Raw genomic sequence first — 16395 nt, forward strand, 5'->3', positions numbered from 1 at the left:
AGCATGACGTCCCAACTCCTACACTTATAAAGGCAAGCGTGGATAACAATTTCCTCACCACCTATATTGCCTCTTTCAGGAAACTATGTTCTTGATCTCTTGGTCTCTATGTTCTAAAACACTCCCCAGAGGCATATCATTTACTGTGCAAGTTCTACCCTGCTTTGACTAACCAAAATGCAACACCTCTCACTTAACCGGATTAAACTCCATCTGCCATTAGTCGATCCATTAGCTCAGTTAATCAAGTTTCTGTTGTAATCTTAGATAACTTTCCTTGCTGTTCACTTTACCACCTACAGTCTCAATCAGATTGTAAATATACAGATGAAAAATTATGAACCCAGCATCAATCCATGTGGAATACCGCTTGTCACACTTTTCAAGTCTATGAAACAACCCTCCACTACTACTCTCAGTTTTCTACCACCATCAATTTTTTTTTATCTGATTGGCTCTCTTGCCCTGGCTCCCATGCAATCTAACTTTTTGGACCAGTGACCATGAGGTCCCTCCCTTGGTGAAGGCCTTGCTAAAGTCCATTGAGGCACTGTCTAAAGCTTTGCCCTCATTAATCTTCTTGGTCACCTCTTTAAAAACAATCAAATTTGTGAAGAACGATATCCCATGCTCAAAGCATTGTTGCCTCTCCTGATGGTGCACATACTTTTTTTTCCTAAGAACTTGAAGCTAGGGAGTCACGTGATGGAGTAGTGGCCGGTAGGGGAACTCCAGCCCTCTCCAGAAAAGTTAAAAAAAGATAGAGAAAAAGCAAAGGCACAAACTTAAAAACCAAAACAAAGTGAAAGTAAAAGTGTGAAGAAAATGGCAGAGATGAAAGAAAAACCAAAAACAACGGGAAGAAAAGAAGAAGGAAAGACGTCGGAAGAAGAAGGTGAAGGCCTTACCTGTCCGAAGAGGCCTGCCGCGGAGAGAGAGGCCCGCTCCCACAGGTCAGTGGAGGTCCCGGGCTCGGGACTGCAATAATGGCTCGCAGAGCCGAGTAAAAGTGCGCAACCGCGCATGAAAAAAAACACACTGACGGGAGGGGGGAACAGCTGCAGAGTCGATCTCCACAGCTGAGAGAGACACCTGCAGCACAGCAGCAGGTGCAGAACACAGACAATAACGACAACAAGAAAGAAGAGGGTAAAAAGAAAACAAGGAAACAACAGATGGTCAATCCAGAGGAAGAAGAAGAAGAAGAACAGAAAGAAGTGGAAGAAGAAGAGAAAAGCAAGACAATGGATGTAGCTTTTTTTAAAGAATATATGGAATCAGTGAAAGAATGGCAATTACAAGAATTTGATGAGATAAAAAGAAGAATTAAGAATGCAGAAGAAAAAATGAATAAAATGGAAGTGGCCATATCAGAATTGGCAAAAAGAGTGGAAAATATGGAAAAATGAGAAACATTTGTAGATATGGAAGTAAAAGACTTAAAAGAGAAATTAGAAGAATCTAATAAAAAAGCTAAAGAAGCACAGGAGCTGTTAGCTCAGAAGATAGATATGATAGAAAACTATAATAAAAGAAATAATATAAAGATAGTGGGCCTTAAGGAAGATGAAGAAGGCAAGAATATGAGAGAATTTATAAAAGATTGGATCCCCAGGGTCCTGGGAAGACCAGAATTACAGGAAGAAATGGAAATAGAGAGGGCACATAGAACTTTTGCCCCGAAACCACAACCGCAGCAAAAACCAAGATCCATTTTAGTAAAATTCTTAAGATATACAACAAGAGAAAATATATTGGAGAAAGCAATGAAGAAAGTAAGAGAGGACAAAAAGCCACTGGAATATAAAGGTCAAAAATTTTTTTTCTATCCAGACATAAATTTTGAACTCCTGAAGAAGAGGAAGGAGTTCAATACAGCGAAAATGATCTTATGGAAAAAAGGATATAAATTTATGTTAAGGTACCCAGCGGTACTTAAAATAATTATTCCAGGGCAACAAAACAGACTATTCTCGGATCCAGAGGAAGCAAGGAAATTTGCAGAACAAGTACAAAACAAGCAGAGAGATGAAGACATGCAATAAGAGTAAAAATGACCACGATCTATATGTATGTGTGTAAAGGGGTATATGTGTGTATATATATAGTGTGCATATATGAATGCATGAATGGGTCACGTCTCCAGAATGGAGGACCATCGCCTTCCCAAGATCGTGTTATATGGCGAGCTCTCCACTGGCCACCGTGACAGAGGTGCACCAAAGAAAAGGTACAAGGACTGCCTAAAGAAATCTCTTGGTACCTGCCACATTGACCACCGCCAGTGGGCTGATATCGCCTCAAACCGTGCATCTTGGCGCCTCACAGTTTGGCGGGCAGCAACCTCCTTTGAAGAAGACCGCAGAGCCCACCTCACTGACAAAAGGCAAAGGAGGAAAAACCCAACATCCAACCCCAACCAACCAATTTTCCCCTGCAACCGCTGCAACCGTGTCTGCCTGTCCCGCATCGGACTTGTCAGCCACAAACGAGCCTGCAGCTGACGTGGACTTTTACCCCCTCCATAAATCTTCGTCCGCGAAGCCAAGCCAAAGAAAAAGAAACATGAATGTATCCGTATTTAGAGGAAAATATATAGAGTATAGACAAGAATTAATAAAGGAGGGAAATGGAATAGAGGGAATAAGGAGGGAATTAAAAGAGTGACCTTTGTTACATATGAAAATTGAAAACTTTTCTGGGGGGGGCTGGGTGGGGAGGAGTTACGATCACTGCAAAATCAGCTGACGTTTGCGAGTGAATTCGCAAATCCAAATGGAGAGGGGAGATGTGGTTGTCCGACAAGGGATAAAGGACAACTCAGGAGGGGGAGGGGAGATTGGGGTTAAAGAAGTTTTAAATAGGAGAATAGGGAAAATGTTTGATGTTTTAGAAATGTTGTCTTATAAAGTGTTCAAAACAAGAAAGCAGAAATGGATAAGAAGGAAAGGTAATGATGGAGAAACGGAAAGGGAAGATAAACAAAGTATAAAATGGCTACGCTGAACTATCTGACTTTAAATATTAATGGAATACATAACCAAATTAAAAGGAAGAAACTGCTAAATTTACTGAAAAAAGAAAAAATTGATATAGCATTTGTGCAAGAAACACATTTAACTGAATTGGAGCACAAGAAATTAAAGAGAGATTGGGTAGGACACGTAACAGCAGCGTCGTATAATTCAAAAGCAAGAGGAGTAGCTATATTAATTAGTAAAAATGTGCCAATTAAAATAGAAGAGGAAATAATAGATCCAGCAGGGAGATATGTAATGATAAAATGTCAGATATATTCGGAGTTTTGGAATCTACTCAATGTATATTCACCTAACGAAGAAGATCAAAAGTTTATGCAAGATATTTTTTTGAAGATAGCAGATACGCAAGGGAACATATTAATAGGAGGGGATTTCAACCTGAATTTGGATTCAAATATGGACAAAACTGGGAAAAAAAATTAACAGAAAGAACAAAGTAACCAAATTTATAATTAAATCGATTGAAGAAATGCAACTTTTGGATATATGGAGGAAACAACACCCAAAGGAAAAGGAATATTCATATTACTCGGGTAGACATAAAACATACTCAAGAATAGACCTATTTTTGTTATCAGCTCGTATGCAAGATAGAGTAAGAAAAACAGAATATAAAGCTAGAATATTATCGGACCATTCACCCTTAATATTGACAATAAAGTTAGAGGACATCCCTCCAAGAATGTATAGATGGAGATTAAACTCCATGTTACTCAAAAGGCAGGATTTTAGAGAATTAATTGAAAGACAAATTAAAATGTATTTTGAAATAAATACGGAATCAGTGAAAGATAAGTTTATACTATGGGATGCAATGAAAGCGTTCATTAGAGGGCAAATAATAAGTTATGTAACCAAGATGAAGAAGGACTATAATCAGGAAACAGAGCAGTTGGAAAGGGAAATAGTAAATATAGAAAAAGAATTAGCAATGAAGGAAGACACAACTAAAAGAAGAGAATTGGCAGATAAAAAAATAAAATATGAAACACTACAAACATATAAGGTGGAGAAGAATATAATGAAGACAAAACAGAAATATTATGAACTAGGGGAAAAAATGCACAAAATTCTAGCATGGCAGCTTAAGACAGAACAAGCTAAGAAAATGGTATTGGCATCAAGGAAAAAAGACAAACAAATCACATATAATCCAAAGGAGATCAAGGAAAACTTTAGAGAATTCTATGAACAATTATACCAAACTGAAAACGAAGGGAAAGAAGGGAAAACAGATGAATTTCTAATTAAAATTGAACTACCAAAACTACAAATAGAGGAACAAAATAAATTAACAGAACCATTTGGAATAGTAGAAATACAAGAGATAATAAAAAAAATTACCAAATAATAAAACACCAGGAGAGGATGGATTCCCAATAGAATTCTATAAAACATTTAAAGATTTATTAATTCCTCCCCTCCTGGAAGTAATCAACCAGATTGATAAAACACAAAACTTACCAGATTCATGTAAAACAGCAATAATTACAGTAATACTAAAGCAAGGGAAAGATCCACTCGCACCAGCGTCATATAGACCAATAACATTACTTAACACAGATTATAAGATAATAGCTAAACTATTAGCAAACAGATTAGCAGAGTATGTACCTAAAATGGTAAATCTAGACCAAACTGGATTTATTAAAAAAAAACGCACAACAGACAATATTTGTAAATTTATTAACTTAATTCATGCAGTAGAAGGGAGTAAAGCGCCAACAGTAGCAGTTGCTTTAGACGCAGAGAAGGCCTTTGACAGAGTAGAATGGAATTATTTATTCAAAGTATTGCAAAAATTCAGTTTACCAGAGAAGTATATTAATTGGATTAAAGCATTATATAAGGGACCATTGGCGAAAGTGACAGTAAATGGATATGTATCAAAGCAATTTAACTTAAGCAGGTCAACACGACAGGGATGCCCACTATCACCTTTATTGTTCGCGTTAGCTATAGAACCACTAGCAGAATTGATAAGAACAGAAAATAATATAAAAGGGATAAAAATAAAAGACAAGGAATATAAAATCAGTTTATTTGCGGATGATGTTATAGTATACTTAACAGAACCAGAACTATCAATAAAAGAATTATATAAGAAATTGAAGGAATATGGAGAAGTGTCGGGTTACAAGATTAACGTAAATAAAAGTGAAGCAATGCCTATGAATAATGCGGATTTCTCAAAATTTAAGAAGGAATCACCATTCAGATGGCAAATGCAAGCAATAAGATACCTAGGTATACAAATAAATAAAAATCTCGGCCAACTATATAAACTCAATTATTATCCACTAATGAAAAAAATTACAGGACGATTTAGAACATTGGAAAGATTTACCACTAACACTAATAGGAAGGATAAACTGTATAAAAATGAACATTTTTCCAAGGATATTATACCTATTGCAGGCATTGCCAATACACCTGACAGAGAAATTCTTCAAGGAGTTAAAGAAAATAATAAGGAAATTTTTATGGAAAGGGGGGAAACCGAGGATAGCACTAGATAAATTAACAGAATGGTATAAACAAGGAGGCTTACAACTGCCAAACTTTAAAAATTATTATAGAGCTGCACAATTAAGATACCTATCAGATTTTTATCAAACAAGGGAAAAGCCAGATTGGACTAGATTAGAATTAGATAAAATAGGGGAAAAGATACCTGAACACATATTATATAAATGGGATGAAAAATTGGTACAACATAGAAGTTCTCTAGTATTACATCATCTACTCAATATTTGGAAGAAGGTTCATGTAGAAAGAAATAAAACAAATTATCAATTACCAAAACTAATATTGACGCAAAATAAGTTACTCCCTTTTACAATAGATAACCTTTCCTTTAGAGAATGGGAGAAAAAAGGGATCAAAAGAATAGAAAATTGTTTTTCAGGAAATAGATTATTATCCTTTGAACAAATGAAAGATAAATACAATATAACTCAAGATACAGTGCTGGCATATTACCAATTGAGATCCTACTTGAAGGACAAATTAGGAAGCAGTCTGAGTTTACCAGAGGGAAGTAACTTTGAATATGTGATTACAGATACAATGATAATCAAAAGATTTATAATAAATATGTATATTAAACTGCAAGAAAAGGAGAATGAGGAAACAAATGGTAAAACTAAACAAAAATGGGAACAAGATTTAAATATAAAGATAAAAAAAGAAACATGGGTGAAGTTATGTTCTGGAACGATGAGAAATACAATAAATACGAGGTTACGTATGATACAATATAACTGGATACACAGGCTATACATTACACCTCAAAAGTTAAATAAATGGGACCCAACAGTATCTGATAGATGTTTTCGATGTAAAAAAGAAATGGGAACAACAATTCATGCAATCTGGACATGTGAGAAAGTAGAAAAATTTTGGGAAGATCTAAACCAAATATTAAATAAAATTACAGAAAACAATATACCAAAGAATCCAGAGATCTTCCTCCTAAGTAACATAAAAAACAAAGAATTTGGAATTGATTTGGAGGATGCACAAAAAAGATTTGTTAAGATAGCTCTAGCCGTAGCAAAAAAAATGTATTATGTCAACCTGGAACTCGGAAGATAATTTGAAAATACAACAATGGTATATAGGAATGAATAAATGTATTCCATTAGAAAAAATAACATATAGTTTAAGAAATAATATTGAAATATTTGAACAAATATGGGAGCCTTACATGAAACACAATAGCGAAAACCTACCGGGGACATTCACTACCTAAATTAACGAAAGGAGAAGGAAATGAAAAGAATTGACTCAGTGGAATTTCTTGTTTATTTTTATTGTATGACAACATTGTATGACTGGTTTAGTGTCTCCTAGATTTTGTACTTTAAATGGACGGGAGGGGGGAGGTAGGGAGGGTGGGATGGGAGGAGGGAGGTGGGGGGGAGAAAATGGCACTGTATATATTTGAAAAGGAAAAAGTATGTATCATGGTTAATGTGGTTTATGGTGTGAAAAAAAAAATAAAAAAAAAAAAGAACTTGAAGCTATCTACTCTTTCCATATCAGTGCCATTAATGTGGACAGGAATAGTGACTCTGCAACCCCTCCTGAAGTTAATGATCATCTCTTTCACCCTACTGATGTTGGGAGAGAGGTTGTATCTTGGCACCATGCCACTAGACTTGCAATCTCTTTGCTGGATTCTTTCTCATCATTATTTCATATCCAATCCACTATTGTGGTGCTGTCAGCAAATTTGAGAATGAAGAAGAAATGGTGTTTAGCTGTACAGTCATGGATGTAGAGGACCATAGCAGGGGACTGAGGACACATCCTTAAGAAGCTCCAGTATTGTGTATGATCGTGGAGGAGATGATACTGTACATATCCTCACTGATTAGACAGGAAGTTAAGGATTCAGTGTAGAAGAGATGCCAAGGTCTAGATCTTGAAATGTGGGAATGATTTTGATGGGGACCATGGAAATGAATGCAGAGCTGTAGTCTGGGAACAGTCGTCTACCATAGCCATTCTCAACATTTTTTGTGGCTATAGGCCCCTTAGATCTCTGATCAAAGTTCATGCACCTTCTTCCCTGTGAAACAGTCAAGGTTAATTCATTTCTTCCTATTTCGCTCCTTCCAACAACACAAAAAATCATGATGTCAGCCTGTGTCCCACCCCCTCCTTAAATATTGCTGTGGCCCCCGTTGAGAATGGCTGGTTTAATATACATGACCTTGCATCCAGGTGTTCTAGAGCTGAGTGTTAGGCTCACTAGTCTGCAGTTCCCAGGCTTTTCCTTGCAGAATTTCTTGAAGGCACACAAAATCTCTGACAGGGTTCCTGCAGTTTTCTCCCTAACTTCCCACACTGCCTCAGGATACACTTGTCTATCTTGAAACATTTGAAGATCTCCAGCATCTCCTCCTCTCATCAAGATATCATTATTAACTTCCATATGTTCATTAGCATTCCTGATTCTCTCCACAGTAAATGCACCTCATCTGCCAGAGCTGTCTCATGTCCTTTCTTTGCCTTCCTGATTTCCCTCTTAAGTAAACTCCTACATCCCATAATCTTAGCAAGGGATTTACTTGATCCCATCTATTGTTACCTGACATATGCCTCCTTTTCCTTGACCAGAGCTTCAAAATCACTTGTCATCCAGGGTTCCCTAATCTTGCAGTCTTGCCTTTCACTTGAACAGGAAAATGCTGACCCTAAATTGTCCCTATCTTTCTTTTAAAGGCTCCACACTTGCCAGACATCACTTTATCCGCAGACTGATTCACCCGATCAACCGTTGCAATTTTCTGTCTAATGCCATCAGAATTAGCCTTTCCTTAATTTAGTACTGAAACTTGATCATTCAAATGATTCCTTTTGCCAGATCTTTAAAAACTAATAAATTATGCTCACTGGTTCCAAAGTGATTCCCTACTAACATTTCAATCATCTGCCCTACCTCATTCCCCAATAGGATGAGGCATATAAGAATTTGAGGAGTAAAACTGTACTCAAAGAGACAAAGTTTAGCAGACATGCATGCAGGATCATGTGGGGGGGGGGGGGGGTGAGGTTGTGTTTTTGATGAGAGAAAACATAAAAACAATTTACAGCAGATATTCTTCTGAAATATTGAAATGATATGGGCAAAACAAGAAGGGAATGATCACTTTTCTGGGGCTGTTTTATAGACCCTCTAAAGGTCACTGGGAATTGGAAGAGCAGATGCACAGGGAAATTACAGATGGCTGTATTACTGTGATATTTTCATATTGACAAGGGCACCAATAGTACAAAGGCCTTGGACAGAGTGAAATTTCTGCCCAGGAGAGCATCCATAATCAACATATTGAGGGTCCTGCAAGAGAGTGTGCAATACTCAACCCTTTCCAGATGGGCAAGTGACTGAGCTAACAGTGAAGGGAGCACTTTGTGAATGTAAATCCATGAATTGAAAAATAGTTACAGAGCAAGATGGGACTGGTCCAAGTTAAAGGCCTAAATTGAGGTAAGACTGATTTTGGAGTATTTAGGCAGGAATTTGCTTGGAAGAGGGATTATTTTAAAGTTGAGGATCATAGAGTTTAGGCACTACATGTTCCTAAAGGGCAAGGCTGGCAAGTTTAAGGCACCCTGCCAAGCTTTTAAATTAATTTATTCCATGGGATGAGCAAAACCTGATTAATCTGTAATTCACAATGTCCTCACTCTCGTTTACCACATGTCAACAATTGGGACACCGGCTGCCAAATTTTGCTTGTGTTTACACTTTGGACAAATGGTCTCAATCAGCCAGCTCTCTCCATGAACACAATGTAGTAAACAGACTTTGCCCCAGGCTTTTCCTGCTTGTTTGATCGTTGCCCAACTGAACAAGTCATGTCTCCGCAGCCATTTTACTCAGCTCCCAACCAATAGTTGGAGTGATCATCAGTGGGCAGGATTCATAAGCACGATCAATTTTCTAACATTATTTTATTTATTTGGTTGAACTGTTGCTTTCAATTTAAACAGAAGAAATCTTGCATTATTTGTGAAGTATAAGGTGAGAAATGGTGGTATAAACAGACCAGATTGAACCGAGTGGTTGGGGTGGGGGGGGGGGGGGGGGGGCGGCCTGTAGAACGCAGAAGTGGTAAGATAGAGGTGGAGGGAGATACTCAATCTTTCTTTGTATTCTGAGTTAAATTCCATTTCCCCTTCCTTGGGCCACTTTCTCAGTTCCTCTAGATTCTGTTTTACTTTTAGATAACCTCTTCACTAAACTACCAATCTTGATGCCATCCACAAGGATACTAACTATGCCAACCATATTGTCATCCAAGTCATAATATCAATGAGGAAAAGCAGACCCATCAAAGATCCGAGCAGCACACCATTTGTCATAGGTCTCCAATCTGAGCATCAGTCCTCCACTACCACACTCTAGTCTCTTACCATCAATCCAATGGTTTATCCAATTGGCCAGCTCACCCTGCATCCCATGTGAGCTGACCTTCTGGACCCGCCTACAATGTGCAACCTTGTCAAAGATCTTACTGAAGTCCAGGTAGACAACATCTATCAGCCTGCCCTCCACTACCTTCTTGGTCACCCTATTCTTCTTGGGCATTGGAATTGTGGATGTCCTCTTGAAGTAGGTCAGGATAATTTAACAACCTATACCTTCATTATGCAGAATGCAGAGTTAACAATGATAAAACTGAAATCATTTTCCTTCAACAATGGGAGTCTGCTGTTTGAAAAGATCTCAACACCAAAGGGCAATGATCCCCACAATTAACTATAACAACATAGTAGAAGATGAGTTTCAAAGGAAATTTCTTTTCCCAAGCAATTGGCTTATAACACAAGCATGATTCTTAAAACAGGAATTCACTATTCTTGAAAATCTGAATTGGACATTCACTAGTCCTAAGTGTGAATATAAAAGCAAGTAATGAAGAGTCCTTATAACCTATCAAAAAGACCTCAATTAGAGGACTGTGTGCAGTGCAAATGAAATTTATTGAGTGAAGGAAAATAGATGCCACTCTCCTGGAGCACCTTTTGAATCGGTAAAGGAATGTTGCATTGCAGAAAACGGAGCCACCAATTTGCACTTTCAACATCAATGTGACAATTACCATGTAATTTGTTTTAGTGAAATAACTTCATCGCTTTGTTTTTAAATAGTGCAGTGGGATCTCACATAACCAACAAAGAAAGTGTCCTGCTTTGCATCTTAATCAAGAGTGCATACCTGCAATACTGTGGCATTTCCTTTATATCTTGTGTTCAAATTTCTGGAGTGCTCTTGAATCCACAACTTTGTCACTCGGCTGAGAATTATAAATACAAGCGCAAAGAAAAGGTTAAAATATTGGATTATTCTTCATTCAGATAAATGTAGATTTCAGAAGTATACAACAGAAATGACAGATCCAGATGTTTACGAGAGATGAACCATGAGTTAGCTTTGAAATGTAGAACTGTTTTTTTTAAATTAGACATACTGCTTGGCAAACTTTGACAAAACCCCAGCAAACTTCTATAGATGTGCAGTGAAAACTGCTGACCAGCTGAATCACGGCCAGGTATAGGGGTACCAATACCCAAAGTTGGTGCCAAGAGGGGGGCATCCATGCCCATTGCACCCAAGCACCCCTTAAGGTCGTGGCCATCGCTCACCGTCAGACTCACCCCCAACCCCTCACTAGCATGCGTCAAATGAGCGTAGGGTTTAGCCTGATAAGCTAATGACTCTCCACCTATCCCAAGCCGTGTAACTAGTGTGCATCAAGCATCACTAGGGGCTAATGACACTTGATGCCATAAAAACAGCCCTCTCAGCACGTACATCAGAAGGGCAGAAGATGGTAACAGCACCCCTCCCCGAGTGAGTTTATGAAGGTTGCACTGTGCCCTCACCCCAACATGCTAATGCCCCCCTCCAACATATGTTCTGGCACTTACTCTGCTAATACTTCTGAGCAGAAAGCCCTGTAAAAGGTAGTGAACCCTCTCCACCATCGAGAACATCCACGTTGATCGCTGCCGTCGGAGAGCAGCAGCAATCATCAGGGATTCACACCACCAAGGACACGCTCTGTTCTCGCTGCTGCCATCAGGTTAGAGGTATAGGTGCCACAAGACTCGTACCACCAGGTTCAGGAACAGTTGCTACCCCTCCACCTTCATGCACCTAAACAACAAACTCAATCAGGACTTTTACTTTGCACATTATTTATTATTGGATATTTATTTCTGTATTGCACAGTTTGTTACATTTCTTACTTTGTTTACATTTCTCTCTTTGCTTATGTATCTTTTCTTGAATACAATGTTTTTTCACATTACCGATAAGTAGAAATTCTGCCTGTACCATAGGAAAAAGAATCTCAGGGTTGTAGGTCATGTCATGTATGTATTCTGACAATAAATCTGAACTTTGAACATACAGGACAGTAATGGGACCTTCCAGCCCATAAGCCTGTGCCGCCCAAATACCCCAATTAACCTACAACCCCATATGGTTTTTGAAGGAAGATGCCCTGGTAGCAAACATCATGCATAACTGCATTAAGGAGATGGCATCCTATGTGAGTTGCTTTGAGTTGGTAGGCTGGACTCAGCAACCAATTTTAATAAATACACCACCATTGTCACTGACCTCATCAGCAGATATGTACAAGATTGTGTCCTAAAGAGAACAATCCATTTATTCCCCAACTGGAAAATTGTGGCTGAACATGAGGTTCACTCATGATTGAAGGCTGAAAATTCAGGTGATCTAACCCTATACAAGAAAGCCAGGTACGACCTACGCAAGGTCATCAGAGATGCTAAGACGTGATACCAACCTGACTTGAGTCCCAGACGAACCTTACAGCAGGGTATCCCATGTGATCATGATTATAAAGCGAATGCAGGCAGAATTGCAAACCAGAGCGCACTGTTCCTGGACAAATTCAATTCATTCTATCTTCATTTCGAGCAGGTGGTGAATGAACCAGTGGCACATACATCTTTGACCTCCACCACGCTCACACCCACAGTCAGATGCCAGATTGACCTTCCAGAGAATGAACCTATGAAAAGCAACTAGCCAAGATGGAGACCCTGGACGTGTCCTCTCTGCCTGCACAGATTAGCTGGGCGGACATGGTGACATCACCAACCTCTCTCTCCATCTGGCTAAAATACCCATCTACTCCAAGAAAACCACGATCATCGTGTAGTGACAGGACCAAATGTCCACCAGCTGCTGGCTCTGATATCCATAATCAGAAGGTGCTTTGAGAGGTTGGTCATGCCTCACATTAACTCCAGCCTACCAGCCACCCTCAGCTCACTCCACCAAAACAGGTCCACTGCAGATGTCAGCTCCCTGGCTCCAGACTCAGCCCTGAAAACCTGGACGAATACAAATGGAACCAAACAAATTAATCCCCATACTATGTTATCTAGGTTTCAGCACCCATCTCTGCAATTGGATCCATGGCTTTCCATCCCACTGGCTGCAATCAGTGAGGATTGGTGACAGCATCTCTTACACCTCAACACTCAGGCACTACAAGGCTATGCTCACAGCCTCCTACTACACTCTCTGTACCCCATGATCATTTGGTCAACCACTTCTTGAACTCTATCTATAAATTTGCAGGTGACACCACCATCATAGGCTGGATCTCTGACAATGACAGAGGGAGATAGAGGGTCAGAAACCTCCCCCTCTTTGTCAGCAAGACAAAGGTGCTGGGAATAGACTTACAGAATAGGAGCAGAGCATCAAAAGTGCTGAGGTGGAGATAACAGTCAGCTTTAGGTTCCTGAATATAAACATCTCCTCTGACTTGTTCTCGTCTACCCAGGATGATCAGAAGCCTGTAGAGGTTTGGCATGTCACCTGCAACCCTCAACAACTTCTACAGATGCAGGAGTAAATCAGGGGAACACGACACAGTTCTCATTGAGGGCTCTGTAGTGGAGAGAGTCAAGAATTTCAAATTCCTGGGAGTCAACGTCTCTGAGGATCTGTCCTGGAGCCTCCATGTTGATGCAATCACAAAGAAGGCTCCCCAGCAGCTATACTTTGTGAGGTGTCTGAGGAGATTCTGTCACCGAAGATTCTCATAAACTTCTACGGGTGTACCGTGCTCAGCATTTTGGCTGGTTGCATCACTGCCTGGTATGGAGGTGCCAACTCTCAGGGCAAGAATAAACTCCAGAGGGCTGTTAACTTGGTCTGTGGTATCACAGGCACTGGACCACTCCATCAAGGACATTTATATGATCTACATTTTAAAAAAGCAGCCTCTATCCTCAAAGACCCCCACCACCTAGACCATACCCTTTTCACTCTGCTACCATTGGGAAAAGGAACAGGAGCCTAAAGACGAGCTCTCAGTGGCACAAGAACAGGTTCTTCCCCGCTGCCATCAGATTCCTGAATAATGAATGAACCAAAGATACTGCCTCACTTTTCGTGCTCTATTGCTGTTATTATTATTTTATTTTTATTATTTTTTATAATAATGTCATAAGATGGTTATAATATGAATGTTTGCACTTTGATGCTGCCACAAAACTCCAAATTTCATGACTTGTTCATAAGAATAGATCCTGATTCTGATTCTGAAAGCATCCTGTTGTAGTGCATCATTGAGTAGAATGGGAATTGCTCAGTCCAAAACTGCAAGGAAGTGCAGAGGGTTGCGAGTATGGCTCGGGCCATTACACATACACACCCCTTCCTTCCACTGATCATCTATAGCTCCTACTGATTTGGAAAAGCAACCAACATATTAAGAGACTCATTCCACCTCAGCCATAGTCTATTCACCCCTATTCCATCAGGAAGAAGATTCACGAGTATGAGATCACCAATGACAGCTTTTTCCTCAATGTTATCAGGCTCCTGAATGAACCCCAAAATAGTAAAATTGTGCTGCCTTTGCTCTCTCTCCCTACCAGTCTGCACTTCGATACTTTGTTTTACTTGCTGCACTAAGCATAAGATGTCTAATTGGCCTGCTCACAAAGCAAACACTCTCACCACAACTTGGTACATGTGAAAGTAAATCTGAACTTGAAAAGAGGAGATAGTTTCAAGTTCTTTAGGAATAAACATCTTCAATGACCTGACCTGGATCAAGCACACTGACGTGAGTCAAGAGAGCACATCATCGCCTCCAGTGATGAGGAATTTAAGCATGTCCCCTTTGTCTCTCAACAACTTCTACAGGTGTACTAGTGATAGCATACTTGCTTGATACATCACAGTGTGGGATGGAAGCTGCTTCTGCTCAAGGTCAGAAGAAGCTGCAGAAAATCATGAATGTAGCTCAGAACATGAAGGCAACTTCCTCCCCTCCATGGACTCCATCCTCATGTCACACTGCCAAGGAAAAGCAATCAAACTACTGAAGATCTGATAGAAATTTTAAAAAAGGGCAGTCACTTACCATGTTTCCATTTATTATCTGAGGCTAAGAATACAGGGCCACAGTTTTTTTCAAAATGTTTGCTTCCTGAAAAAAAAATTGGGGACTATGATAAACAACTTCAAGCTGAAAACAAAGATAATTTCAGATTTGCCAAATCACATAGGAAGTTGGAGAAACATTAATTTTTACTGAATTTAGCATGTTTAATTACATAATGATGCTGATACATTGGTTAGTTCAACTGACCTAAAATTGTTTGGCCACTGATTTTTCTTTGTACTTAGCATCTGATGCCTTTCATGTCAGTGTCCATTGTCGGCCAGCATTGATGGATTCCAATTGGCCTGATACCACTTTTCCATAGTTGAAATGTCTTTGTGAAACCTTTCACCATGTTCGTTACTGATTGCACTAAAATCAGCAGGAAAAAATATCCACGAGCAAATGCAAGAAATTAATTTTCAATGATATGTTGCACTTCATTGTTTTGGATGCTTGAAGCATGTTGTCAATCAGCTGGATGTAGTTTGGTGCTCTGTAGTTGTCAAGAAAATTCTCAACAATATCTTTAAATTCCTTCCAAGCATGTCCAGGCATAAGTCAGCATTTGCATAGCACCTGCACTGAGTGCATCCCCAGGCATGCTTGGACTGACCAAAACAGCTTGCTTTGTGGGCAATATACCAGTAAACTCAAAATATGACAGGAAATTACAAAAATAGGTTATATCTAAAAAATAACAGCAGGTGATAGGAAACTTTTAAGGAGATTTTCGTGATCAGCAGCTCAAAATCCATAAAATACACCCAAAAGTGTTCAGGAAGAAAAATCTTCATTGTCCGGTAGAACTAGGGCAGCGCGGTTAGTATAGTGCTTAGTGCAATACTGTTACAGCACCAATGAGCTGGATTTAAATCTGACACAGTCTGTAAAGGGCTTTATATGTTTTCCCTATTTCAAAGTAGGTTTCCTCCAGGTGCTCCAGTTCCCTCCCAAGTTCCAAAGATGTATGAGGTTAAGTGGTCACATGGGTGTAGTTGGACAGCTCACATCATGGGTCAGAAGGACCTGTTACAGGGCTATTTTCTTGCTGGGAAGATAAATGGTGGCATATTCTGATTGGATGTAAACCAGTTTCTATTTTCATCAATATGAATTCATAAGTATTTCTGAGAACTCATAACTCATTTACTCCTAACACCTACTTTGCATAATTTTGCACAGTTCCATCCTGAGTGCAGTGCAGCAAAGCTTTAAATAAAAAATTTAGACCTACAGCACAGTAACAGGCCCTTTCAGCCCACGAGCCTGTGCTTCCCAATTACACCTAATTAACCTACATTCCCAGTGGATTTTGAATGGTGGGAGGAAACCGGAGACCCCGGGGAAAACCCATGCAGGCATGTGGAGAACATACAAGCTCCTTACAGACTGTG

At 39.3% G+C, this 16395-nt stretch overlaps 1 long non-coding RNA gene across 5 annotated transcripts in view; it reads right to left on the reverse strand.

Annotated features, from left to right (window-relative positions):
- Nucleotides 1-16395, reverse strand: part of LOC138751756 (uncharacterized) — an 85299-nt gene that overhangs the window by 41547 nt on the left and 27357 nt on the right. For all 5 annotated transcript variants that reach the window (XR_011350161.1, XR_011350159.1, XR_011350158.1 and 2 more), the window contains exons 2-3: nt 14978-15043; nt 10774-10852 (exon numbers count right to left, since the gene is read on the reverse strand). This is a non-coding gene — a long non-coding RNA (uncharacterized lncRNA). The remainder of the gene's footprint in view (nt 1-10773; nt 10853-14977; nt 15044-16395) is intronic.

Source organism: Narcine bancroftii, chromosome 1, assembly GCF_036971445.1.
Source record: "Narcine bancroftii isolate sNarBan1 chromosome 1, sNarBan1.hap1, whole genome shotgun sequence".
NCBI lineage: Eukaryota > Metazoa > Chordata > Chondrichthyes > Torpediniformes > Narcinidae > Narcine > Narcine bancroftii.